A 13,690-nucleotide genomic window follows, 5' to 3' on the forward strand; every position below is an offset into this window, starting at 1 on the left:
AATGCACATGACACGTGCGCGTCAGGGACGCGCACGCGTGGATGGCCATTATTGAAAAAACGACACGCACGCATCAGGGACGCGTACGCGTGATGGGGGTTGTGCTCCCAACACAGTTCCAACCCCACACCATCATAACTCTCTGGCCAAACACCCATTTACGCCGATTTGCAGGGTCACGCGTACGCGTGAGGGACGCGCACGCGTGATCTGGTGAAATCGCAAGCGACGCACACGCATGAGGGACGCGTACGCGTGGTCTTGCTTGTGTGCAAAGCACACTTCTATCACCACTCTTGCCTAACTCTCTGTTCAATTCTTCTTATTTTCGCACTCACATATGAAGCGTGCGCGTCAGCGATGCTTGCGCGTCGAGTGCCAATTTTTTTAATGCATTGATATTATTTTTTATATGCAGAATGCAAAATACAGAATGCAGATGAATATGCAGAAATTATGAATGAATACTGTGAAAAACAAAATAAAATAAAACTAGGAATGAAAAAGAACGATCATACCATGGTGGGTTGTCTCCCACCTAGCACTTTGCTTTTACGTCCTTAAGTTGGACGGTTCCCAAGCTCAATCTGCTTCTGTTGGTGGGTCCTCCAAGAGGAAGACCTCCAGCTCTTTATTGTCCTTCATCTTCTCACCATGATACAGCTTTAAGCGATGTCCATTGACCTTGATGAATTTGGAACTTGATGGATGACTCAAGTGAAAGACTCCATATGGCTCAGCCTTTTCTACCCTGTAGGGGCCTTCCCATCTTGATCTTAGCTTGCCTGGCATGAGCCTTAGCCTTGAGTTGTAGAGGAGAACTAGCTCCCCAAGTCTGAAATGTCTTCTCTTGATGTGCTTGTCATGCACAACCTTCACCTTCTCTTTATATAGTCTGGAGTTGTCATATGCTTTGAGTCGAAGGGTCTCCAATTCTGCTAGTTGCAGCTTCCTTTCAGCACCAGCCTTCTCAAATCCCATGTTACACTCCCTTACCGCCCAGAAAGCCTTGTGTTCCACCTCCACTGGGAGGTGACAAGCTTTGCCATAGACTAGGCGGAAGGGACTCATTCCTATGGGTGTCTTATACGCTGTCCGATAAGCCCAGAGCGCATCTACAAGCCTGGTGCTCCAGTCCTTCCTATGAGGCTTGACTATCTTCTCCAGTATGCACTTTATCTCTCGGTTAGACACCTCGGCTTGTCCATTGGTCTGAGGATGATAAGCTGTTGCTACCTTGTGAACAATCCCATGCTTCTTCAGTAGACCTACTAATCTCCTGTTACAAAAGTGAGTGCTTTGATCACTCACGATTGCTCGTGGTGATCCAAAGTGACAGATAATATGACTTCTAACAAAGGAGACAACAACTTTAGCATCATCAGTACGGGTAGGAATTGCTTCCACCCATTTAGAAACATAATCTACAGCTAACAATATATATAAGAAACCACTAGAGTTTGGGAATGGGCCCATGAAGACAATGCCCCAAACATAAAAAAATCTCACAGAATAGCATAAGCTGTTGGGGCATCTCATCCCTCTTGCATATATTACCAAATCTTTGGCATGGGGACAAGATTTACAGAAGGCAGCATTATCCTTAAAAAAAGTGGGCCACCAGAATCCACAGTCTAAAATTCTTCTAGCTGTTCTTTGAGGGCCAAAATGTCCACCACTCTCAGAAGAGTGGCAGGCCTCTAAAATTGACTGAAATTTTGATTGAGGCACACACCTTCTAATTACCTGGTCAGCACCATACCTCCATATATATGGGTCATCCCATATATAATATTTAGACTCGCTTTTCAGCTTGTCTCTTTGATGCTTAGTAAAATTAGGAGGGAAAGTATGACTAACTAGATAATTAGCTACAGGTGCATACTAAGGAACTACTTCAGATATTGCGTGCAACCTATCAAATGGAAAAGCATCATTGATAGGCATGGAGTCATTCTTAATGTGCTCTAGGCGACTCAAGTGGTCCGCCACTAAATTTTGGGAACCACTCCTATCCTTAATTTCTAAATCAAATTCTTGCAGCAACAATATCCAACGTATTAACCTTGGTTTGGACCCTTTTTTAGCTAATAAATATTTTAGAGCTGCGTGGTCTGAGTATACTACCACTTTAGTACCAAGTAAATAGGTTCAGAATTTATCCAGAGCAAAAACAATAGCCAGAAGCTCTTTTTCAGTGGTAGTATAATTAGACTGAGCAGCGTCTAAGGTCTTAGAGGCATAAGCAATTATAAAAGGGTCCTTACCTTCGCGCTGAGCCAGTGCTGCTCCTACTGCATGGTTGGAGGCATCACACATAATCTCAAAAGGCTGGCTCCAGTCTGGTCCTCTCATAATCGGAGCTTGAGTCAAGGCGATCTTTAGCTTATCAAACGCTTTCATGCAGTCCTCACTCAGCTCGAACTCAACATCTTTCTGCAACAGTCTAGATAAAGGCAATGCTACCTTACTGAAGTTCTTGATAAATCTCCGGTAGAAACCTCCATGACCAAGGAACGAACGGACTTCCCTCACGGAGGAGGGGTAAGGTAAACTAGAAATCACATCTACCTTTGCTGGATCTACAGAAATACCAGTATTAGAAATAACATGTCCTAGAACAATACCTTATTTTACCATAAAATGACATTTTTCAAAATTTAATACAAGGTTTGAACTAACACACCTGTCTAATACTCTAGCTAAACTATCCAAGCAAAGGCTAAATGAGTCACCATACACACTAAAGTCATCCATGAAAATTTCCATACAGTTCTCAATAAGATCTGAGAAAATACTCATAATAAATCTTTGGAAAGTAGCTGGTGCATTACATAAGCCAAAAGGCATCCTCTTGTATGCATACGTTCCAAAGGGACACGTAAAAGTAGTTTTTTCCTGATCCTCAGGAGCTATATGAATTTGAAAATATCCTGTGTAAGCATCTAAAAAGCAGTAATGTGATTTACCTGACAAACGATCAAGCATCTGATCGATAAATGGCAGGGGATAGTGATCCTTGCGAGTAGCCTGGTTGAGGCACCTGTAATCAATGCATACCCTCCAGGAATTATGCACTCTAGTTGTTAGAAGCTCTCCATGCTCATTCTTTACTATTGTGACTCCAGACTTCTTTGGCACCACTTGTACTGGACTGACCCATTCACTGTCTGAGATGGGGTAGATGATATCAGCTTCAAGCAGTCTGGTCACTTCCTTCTTGACAACTTCTAAGATGGTGAGGTTCAACCGCCTTTGAGGTTGGCGGAGAGGCCTTGCTCCCTCTTCTAAAAATATTCTGTGCTCACAAACCTGAGGGCTGATGTCTACTATATCTGCCAAGCTCCACCCAATTGCTTTCTTGTGTCTTCTCAGCATACTAAGCAGCTGATCCTCCTGTTGGGAAGTGAGTTCCCTTGCAATGATAACTGGGAGCTTCTGATGATCCTCAAAGTAATCATACTTGAGGTGGAGTGGAAGGGGCTTTAACTCTATTTTCTACTCATGGCTAGGCACTTGATCATCTGGAGCTAGTGAAGATGGCAATGTGTCTTCATCTTGTTTAGGGGGCGTCCCCACACTTGCATCTTGCTCCATGTGCCTCTCTTCTACTTCCTCCTGGTGAACTGCAGCTACAGTTTCATCAATGATGTCGCACTGCAAGATGGAATGATCTTCCGGAGGATGCTTCATGGCTTCATCCAAGTTGAAGCTCACTGCTCTGCCATCTATCTCAAAGGAGTAAGTTCCTGAGAATGCATCCAACTTGAACTTTGAAGTCTTCAGAAATGGCCTTCCAAGCAGGATGAATGATGGTCTTCCTGAGTCATTAGGGGGCATCTCTAAAATATAGAAGTCAATAGCAAATGTGAGCCCCTTAATGCTCACCAGCACATCCTCAGCAATTCTAACCACAGAGATAATGCTTTTATCTGCCAAAACAAAACATGCTGCCGACCTTTTTAAGGGAGGGAGCCTCAAAGCATCATATATAGATAATGGTATTATACTAACACACGTGCCTAAATCACACATGCAGTCAGAAAATTTTACACCGTCTATAGTAATAGTAACCATGCATGGACCTGGATCACTATATTTTCAGGTATATCACCCATTAAAGCAGAAATAGAGCTACCTAGAAGGATAGTTTCTAAATCTTGTATTTTATCTTTATTCATGCATAAATTTTTTAGAAACTTTGCATATTTAGGTACCTGGCAAATGGCATAAAAAAGGGGAATTGTTACCTCAAACTTTTTGAAGATCTCCACCATCTTGGAGTCTAGCTCCATCTACTTCCTGGACTTCCTAGCAAGGTGTGGAAATGGAATAGAAATGGCTTCTCTTGTGACTTCAGCTTCTTTGGGTGTTCCATTCCCTAGTTGAGCTGCTTTTTCTTCAACCATGTCTTGTACTTCCTCCTCTTCTTCAACATCCTCCACCTCAACAATGTCTTCAGCTTGGATATCTTCCTTTGAGCTTGGCTCCTCCTGACTCCTCTCTTTCAGTGTGGTTCTGGACTTCAAAGTAATGGCATTGATTCCACCTTTGGGGTTGGGTAAAGGTTGAGAAGGAAGTGCACTTGAGCTTGAAGGTTGATTGTTGGGAGTGGAAGGCGGTTCCATCCGGGAGATGAGAGCTTGTAAAGTGGAGGTAAGACCATTGATGCTAGAGGTAAGTGTATTCTGAAGGTCTTTCTATCCTTGTGCAATAGAGTGAAGCATATCATCATTAGTAGAAGAAGGGGGCTAAGTAATTTGAGGGGCCTGCTGTTGGTTGTTCTGAGGTGCCTGGGACTGTCTTAGGTGTGGTGCTTGGTGCACGAAATTGTGATCTCTGGTAATGGCTCCAAAAACTTGGTGCTCTAATCTCAATTCATAATTTGTCACAACTTCGATACAACTAACCAGCAAGTGCACTGGGTCGTCCAAGTAATAAACCTTACGTGAGTAAGGGTCGATCCCACGAAGATTGTCGGCTTGAAGCAAGCTATGGTCGCCTTGTAAATCTCAGTCAGGCGGATATAAAATAGTTATGGAGTTTTCGAAAATAAATAATAAAAGAAGGATAGAAATACTTATGTAAATCATTGGTGAGAATTTCAGATAAGCGCACAGAGATGCTTTCGTTCCTCTGAACCTCTGCTTTCCTGCTGCCTTCATCCAATCAGTCTTACTCCTTTCCATGGCTGGCTTTATGTAAGGACTTCACCATTGTCAATGGCTACTTTTAATCCTCTCTAGAAAATGGTCCAAATGCTCTGTCACAGCACGGATAATCGTCTGGAGGCATCACCCTTGTCGATGGCTGCGCCCTATTCCTCTCTGTGAAAATGGTCCAATGCGCTGTCACTGTATGGCTAATCATCTGGAGGTTCTCGATCATACTGGAATAGGATTTCCTATCCTTTTGCGTCTGTCACTACGCCCAGCACTCGCGAGTTTGAAATTCGTCACAGTCATTCAATCCCAGAGTCCTACTTGGAATACCACAGACAAGGTTTAGACTTTCCGGACTCTCATGAATGCCGCCATCAATCCAGCTTATACCACGAAGATTCTGATTAAGAGATCCAAGAGATACTCATTCAATCTAAGGTAGAACGGAAGTGGTTGTCAGGCATGCGTTCATAGGGAATGATGATGATTGTCACGTTCATCACATTCAGGTTGAAGTGCGAATGAATATCTTAGAAGCAGAATAAGTTGAATTGAATAGAAAAACAATAGTACTTTGCATTAATCTTTGAGGAACAGCAGAGCTCCACACCTTAATCTATGGAGTGTAGAAACTCTACCGTTAAAAATACATAAGTGAAAGGTCCAGGCATGGCCGAATGGCCAGCCCCTCTGATCTAAGAACCAGGCATCCAAAGATGATCCTAAGATACAATCCCGGATTCAAAGATGTCTAATAGAATAGTAAGAAGTCTTATTTATACTAAACTAGCCACTAGGGTTTACAGAAGTAAGTAATTGATGCATAAATCTACTTCCAGGGCCCACTTGGTGTGTGCTTGGGCTGAGCTTGAAGTCTACACGTGGAGAGGTCATTCTTGGAGTTGAACGCCAGTTTTTGTGCCATTTTGGGCGTTGAACTCCACTTTGCAACTTGTTTCTGGCGCTGGACGCCAGAATTGGGCAGAGAGCTGGCGTTGAACGCCAGTATTCATCCTCTAAACTTGGGAAAAGTATGGACTATTATATATTGCTGGAAAGCCCTGGATGTCTACTTTCTAAAGCAATTGGAAGCGCGCCATTTTGAGTTTTGTAGCTCCAGAAAATCTACTTTGAGTGCAGGGAGGTCAGAATCCAACAGCATCAGCAGTCCTTCTTCAACCTCTGAATCTGATTTTTGCTCAAGTCCCTCAATTTCAGCCAGAAAATACCTGAAATCACAGAAAAACACACAAACTCATAGTAAAGTCCAGAAATGTAAATTTAACATAAAAACTAATGAAAATATCCCTAAAAGTAACCAGATTCTACTAAAAACAATGCCAAAAAGCGTATAAATTATCCGCTCATCACAAAACCAAACTTAAAGTGTTGCTTGTCCCCAAGCAACTGAAAATCAAATAGGATAAAAAAAAGAGAATATACTATAAATTCCGAACTATCAATGAAATATAGCTCCAATCAGATGAGCGGGACTTGTAGCTTTTTTGCCTCTTGAATAGTTTTAGCATCTCACTTTATCCATTGAGGTTCAGAATGATTGGCATCTATAGGAACTCAGAGTTCAGATAGTGTTATTGATTCTCCTAGTTCAGTATGATGATTCTTGAACACAGCTACTTTATGAGTCTTGGCCGTGGCCTTAAGCACTTTGTTTTCCAGTATTACCACCGGATACATAAATGCCACAGACACATAATTGGGTGAACCTTTTCAGATTGTGACTTAGCTATGCTAAAGTCCCCAATTAGAGGTGTCCAGGGTTCTTAAGCACACTCTTTTTTTGCTTTGGACCTTGACTTTAACCGCTCAGTCTCAAGTTTTCACTTGACACCTTCACGCCACAAGCACATGGTTAGGGACAGCTTGGTTTAGCCGCTTAGACCAGGATTTTATTCCTTTAGGCCCTCCTATCCACTGATGCTCAAAGCCTTGGGATCCTTTTTATTTGCCCTTGCCTTTTGGTTTTAAGGGTTATTGGCTTTTTTCTCTTGCCTCTTGGTTTTAAGAGCTTTTTGCTTTTTCTGCTTGCTTTTTCTTTTTCTTTCTATTTTTTTCGCCTATTTTTTTTTCTCTTTTTTCTGCAAGCTTTGTTCTTTGCTGCTTTTTCTTGCTTCAAGAATCATTTTTATGATTTTTCAGATTATCAAATAACATGTCTCCTTGTCATCATTCTTTCAAGAGCCAACATATTTAACATTCTTAAACAACAACTTCAAAAGACATATGCACTGTTCAAGCATACATTCAGAAAATAAGAAGCATTGTCACCACATCAATATAATTAAACTAAGTTCAATGATAAGTTCGAAACTCATGTACTTCTTGTTCTTTTGAATTAAAACAGTTTTCATTTAAGAGAGGTGATGGATTCATAGGACATTCATAACTTTAAGACAAAGTTACTAAATACTAATGATCATGTAATGAAGATACAAACATAGATAAGCACTTAACATAGAGAAAACGAAAAACAGAGAAAGTAAGAACAAGGAATGAGTCCACCTTAGTGATGGTGGCGTTTCCTTCTTGAGGAACCAATGATGTCCTTGAGCTCTTCTATGTCTCTTCCTTGTCTTTGTTGCTCCTCCCTCGTTGCTTTTTGATCTTCTCTTATTTCATGAAGGATGATGGAGTGCTCTTGATGTTCCACCCTTAATTGTCCCATGTTGGAACTTAATTCTCCTAGGGAGGTGTTTAATTGCTCCCAATAGTTTTGTGGAGGAAAATGCATTTGAGGCATCTCCGGGATCTCATGGTGATGAGATTCATGCGTCTCTTGAGATCCATGAATGGGCTCTCTTGCTTACTCCATCCTTTTCTTAGTGATGTGCTTCTCTTCCTCAATGGGAATGTCTCCTTCTATGAAAGCTCCAGCTGAGTAGCAGAGATGGCAAATAAGATGAGGAAAAACTAGCCTTGCCATGGGGGAGGACTTTTCGGCTATTTTGTAGAGTTCAAGGGAGATGACTTCATAAACTTCTACTTCCTCTCCAATCATGATGCTATGAATCATGATGGCCCGATCCACAATAACTTCGGATCGGTTGCTAGTGGGGATGATGGAGCGTTGTATGAATTCTAACCATCCTCTAGCTACAAGCTTGAGGTCCAGTCTTCTTAGTTGAACCGGCTTGCCTTTGGAGTCAATCTTCCATTGAGCTCCTTCCACACATATGTCCATGAGGACTTGGTCCAACCTTTGATTAAAGTTGACCCTTCTAGTGTAGGGGCGTGCATCTCCTTGCATCATATGCAAGTTAAACGCCAACCTCACATTTTCCAGACTAAAATCTAAGTATTTCCCCCGAACCATGGTGAGATAATTCTTTGGGTCCGGGTTCTTACTTTGATCATGGTTCCTAGTGATCCATGCATTGGCATAGAACTCTTGAACCATTAGGATGCCGACTTATTGGATGGGTTTTGTTAGAACTTCCCAACCTCTTCTTTGGATTTCATGTCGGATCTCCGAATACTCATTCTTTTTGAGCTTGAAAGGGACCTCAGGGATCACCTTCTTCTTGGCCACAACATCATAGAAGTGGTCTTGATGAGCTTTGGAGATGAATCTTTCCATCTCCCATGACTCGGAGGTGGAAGCTTTTGTCTTCCCTTTCCCTTTTCTAGAGGATTCTCCGGTCTTAGGTGCCATCAATGGTAATGGAAAAACAAAAAGCATATGCTTTTACCACACCAAACTTAGACTTTTGCTCGCCCTCGAGCAAGAGAAGAAAGAAGAGATGAAGAAGAAGAAGAAAATATGGAGGAGAGGGGGGTGGTGTATTCGGCCAAGAAGAGAAGAAAGGGTTGTGTTATGTGAAAATGAGGAAGAATGGAGGGCTATATATAGGGAAGGGAGGGGGGTATGGTTCAGCCATAAGGGTGGATTTTGGGTGGGAAATTGATTTTGAATTTTGAAGGTAGGTGGAGCTTATGAGGTAGGTTTATGGGGAAGAGTGGATGGATGTGAGTGGTGAAGTGGTGATAGGGAAGAGAGATTGAGGTGATTGGTGAAGAGTTTTGGGGAAGAGTGTTTATGGGATTGTGTGAAAGAGGGGTGAGAAGAAGTGAATGGAGGTATGTGGGGATCCTGTGGGGTCCACAGATCCTGAGGTGTTCAAGGATTTACAACCTTGCACCAAATTGGGCATGCAAAATGCCCTTGCACACAACTCTGGGCGTTCAGCGCCAGATTGGTGCTTGTTCTGGGCGTTGAACGCCCATTTGTTGCCCATTTCTGGCGTTGAACGCCAGAACCATGCTTGTTCTGGGCGTTCAGTGCCAGCTCTTCTCCAGGGTGCATTTCTGGCGTTCAAACGCCCAGATGCTGCCCATTTCTGGCGTTCAGCCCCAGAACCATGCTCTGTTCTGGCGTTGAACGCCCAAAACATGCTTCTTACTGGCGTTTAAACGCCAGTAAGGTCTTCCTCCAGGGTGTGATTTTTCTTCTGCTGTTTTTGATTCCGTTTTCAATTTTTATATTTATTTTATGACTCCACATGATTATGAACCTAATAAAACATGAAAGAACAAGAAAAATAAAATTAGATAAATAAAAATTGGGTTGCCTCCCAACAAGCGCTTCTTTAATGTCAATAGCTTCACAGTGGGCTCTCATGGAGCCTCACAGATGTTCAGAGCATTGTTGAGACTTCCCAACACCAAACTTAGAGTTTGACTGTGGGGGCTCTGGTTGACTCTGTTTTGAGAGAAGCTTTTTATGCTTCCTCTCCATGTTTACAGAAGGATAACCTTGAGTTGTAAACACAAGGGAGTCCCCATTCAATTGAAGGACTAATTCACCGCTGTCAACATCAATCACAACTCTTGTTGTGGCTAGGAAGGGTCTTCCAAGGATGATGAATTCATCCTCATCCTTCCCAGTATCTAGGACTATAAATTAGCAGGGATGTAAAGGCCTTCAACCTTTACTAACACGTCCTCTACTTGTCCATAAGCCTGTTTTCTTGAATTGTCTGCCATCTCTAATGAGATTTTAGCAGCTTGTACCCCATAGATTCCCAGTTTCTCTATTACAGAGAGGGACATGAGGTTTATCCCTGAACCAAGGTCACACAGAGCCTTAAAGATCATGGTGCCTATGGTACAAGGTATTAAGAACTTTCCAGGATCCTGTTTCTTCTGAGGCAATGTTAGTTGATCCAGATCACTTAGTTCATTGGTGAACAAGGGAGATTCATCCTCCCAAGTCTCAATACCAAATAATTTGGCATTCAGCTTCATGATTGCACCAAGAAACTTGGCAGCTTGCTCTTCAGTAACATCCTCATTCTCTTCAGAAGAGGAATACTCATCAGAGCTCATGAATGGCATAAGGAGGTTTAATGGAATCTCTATGGTCTCTAGATGAGTCTCAGATTCCTTTGGTTCCTCAAAGGGAAGCTCCTTATTGATCACTGGACGTCCCAGGAGGTCTTCCTCCTTGGGATTCACGTCCTCTCCTTCCTTCACAGGTTCGGCCATGGTGATTAATTCAATGGCCTTGCACTCTCCTTTTGGATTTTCTTCTGTATTGCTTGGGAGAGTACTAGGAGGGATTTCAGTGATCCTTTTACTCAGCTGGCCAACTTGTGCTTCTAAATTTTTAATGGAGGACCTTGTTTCATTCATGAAACTCACAGTGGCCTTAGATAGATCAGAGACTAAGTTTGCTAAATTAGAGGTATTTTGTTCAGAGTTCTCTGTCTGTTGCTGAGTGAATGATGGAAAAGGTTTACTACTGTTAAACCTATTTCTTCCACCATTATTAAAGCCTTGTTGAGGCTTTTGATCCTTCCATGAGAAATTTGGATGATTTCTCCATGATGGGTTATAGGTGTTTCCATAAGGTTCACCCATATAATTTACCTCTGCTATTGCATGGTTTTCAGGATCATAAGCTTCTTCTTCAGAAGCTGCCTCTTGAGTATTGTTGGATGCAGCTTGCATTCCATTCAGACTCTGAGAAATCATATTGACTTGCTGAGTCAATATTTTATTCTGAGCCAATATGGCATTCAGAGTATCAATTTCAAGAACTTCCTTCTTCTTAGGCGTCCCATTACTCACAGGATTCCTCTCAGAAGTGTACATGAACTGGTTATTAGCAACCATGTCAATGAGATCTTGAGCTTCTGCAGGTGTTTTCTTTAAGTGAATGGATCCACCTGCAGAAGTATCCAATGACATCTTAGATAACTCAGACAGACCATCATAGAATATATCCAGGATGGTCCATTCTGAAAGCATGTCAGAAGGACACTTTTTGGTCAGCTGCTTGTATCTTTCCCAAGCTTCATAGAGGGATTCACCTTCTTTCTGTCTGAAGGTTTGAACATCCACTCTAAGCTTGCTCAGCTTTTGAGGAGGAAAGAACTTGGCTAAGAAAGCCGTGACCAGCTTATCCCAAGAGTTCAGGCTGTCTTTGGGTTGAGAGTCCAACCACACTCTAGCTCTGTCTCTTACAGCAAAAGGGAAAAGCATGAGCCTGTAGACTTCAGGATCTACTCCATTAGTCTTAACAGTATCACAGATCTGCAAGAATTCAGTTAAGAACTGAAAAGGATCTTCAGATGGAAGTCCATGAAACTTGCAGTTCTGCTGCATCAGAGAAACTAGCTGAGGTTTCAGCTCAAAATTGTTTGCTCCAATAGTAGGAATGGAGATGCTTCTTCCATGTAAATTGGAATTTGGTGCAGTAAAGTCACCAAGCATCCTCCTTGCATTATTATTATTTTCGGCTGCCATCTCCTCTTCCTGTTCGAAAATTTCTGAAAGGTTATCTCTGGATTGTTGTAATTTAGCTTCTCTTAGTTTCCTCTTCAGAGTCCTTTCAGGTTCTGGATCTGCTTTAACAAGAATATTCTTGTCCTTGTTCCTGCTCATATGACAAAGAAGAGGGCACAGAAAAATAATAATAATAGGGGTCCTTTTTACCACAGTATAGAGGTCCCTGTGTGAGTAGAAGAAAAGAAGAAGAAAAAAATCTGAACTCAGAGAGAGAGAGAGGGGGTTCAGATTTTTGGTGAGTGAGGAAGATATGTTAGTAAATAAATAAACAAATAGAAGAAGATGAAAGGGGGAAGTGAATTTTCGAAAATAATTTTTTGAAAAAGAGTTAGTGGTTTTCGAAAATAGTTTTTGAAAAAGGTTAGTAATTTTTGAAATTTTAAAATCAAAAGTTAAAATAATTAGTTAATTAAAAAGAAATTTTGAAAAAGAGGGAAGATATTTTTTAAAATTAGAGATAGAGAGTTAGTTAGGTAGTTTTGAAAAAGATAAGAAACAAACAAAAAGTTAGTTAGTTAGTTGAAACAAATTTGAAAATCAATTTTGAAAAGATAAGAAGATAAGAAGTTAGAAAGGATATTTTAAAATCAAATTTTTTTTTAAAAAGATATGATTTTGAAAAAGATAAGATAGAAAGATATTTTTGAAAAGATATGATTGAAATTAGTTTTGAAAAAGATTTGATTTTTTTAAATCACAATTAATGACTTGATTCACAAGAAATCACAAGATATGATTCTAGAACTTAAAGTTTGAATCTTTCTTAACAAGCAAGTAACAAACTTGAAATTTTTGAATCAAAACATTAATTGATGATGTTATTTTCGAAAATTATGAGGTAAAGATAACAAAAAGATTTTTGAAAAATATTTTTTAAAATTTTCGAAAATAACTAAGAAAAATGAAAAAGATTTGATTTTTCAAAAAGATTTTGAAAAAGATAGGATTTTTTTAATTGAAAATTTTAATTTGACTCATAAAAACAACTAGATTTTAAAAAGCTTTGAAAAAGTCAACTTAAATTTTCGAAATTTATGAGTGAAAAAGGGAAAGATATTTTTTTTATTTTTGAATTTTTTATGATGAGAGAGAAAAACAACAAAATGGTGCAATGCATGAAAATTTTTAGATCAAAACAATGAATGCATGCAAGAATGCTATGAATGTTAAGATGAACACCAAGAACACTTTGAATGTCAAGATGAACACCAAGAACATATTTTTGAAAATTTTTATATGCAAAGAAAACATGCAAGACACCAAACTTAGAAATCTTTCATGTTTAGACTCTATGGATGCAAGAATGCATATGAAAAACAAGAAAAGATGCAAAACAAGAAAGCATCAAGATCAAACAAGAAGACTTACCAAGAACAACTTGAAGATCATGAAGAACACTATGAATGCATGAATTTTCGAAAAATACAAGATGAATATGCAATTGATACCAAACGTATAACATGACACATGACTCAAACAAGAAACACAAAAAAAATATTTTTTTTTGATTTTTATGATTTTCTAATTTTTTTTTGTATTTTTTGAAAATTGATTGAAAAAGAAAAATAAGGATTCCAAAATTTTTAATATGAATTCCAGGAATCTTATGCTCTTTAGTCTAAAGCTCCAATCAAAGGGTCAGGCATGGCTTAATAGCCAGCCAAGCTTTAGTATGTAACTCAGACATGACACGCCTGACATACCCTATCCAAAAGAAT

At 40.2% G+C, this 13,690-nt stretch overlaps 1 non-coding gene across 1 annotated transcript; it reads left to right on the forward strand.

Moving 5' to 3' along the window:
* Positions 1-11,426: 11,426 nt before the first annotated feature.
* On the forward strand, positions 11,427-11,534 carry LOC112781462 (small nucleolar RNA R71). Its single transcript, XR_003192238.1, has one exon. It is a non-coding gene; the product is annotated as a small nucleolar RNA R71 (small nucleolar RNA).
* Positions 11,535-13,690: the final 2,156 nt, after the last annotated feature.

Source organism: Arachis hypogaea, chromosome 19 (genome assembly GCF_003086295.3).
Source record: "Arachis hypogaea cultivar Tifrunner chromosome 19, arahy.Tifrunner.gnm2.J5K5, whole genome shotgun sequence".
Lineage (NCBI taxonomy): Eukaryota > Viridiplantae > Streptophyta > Magnoliopsida > Fabales > Fabaceae > Arachis > Arachis hypogaea.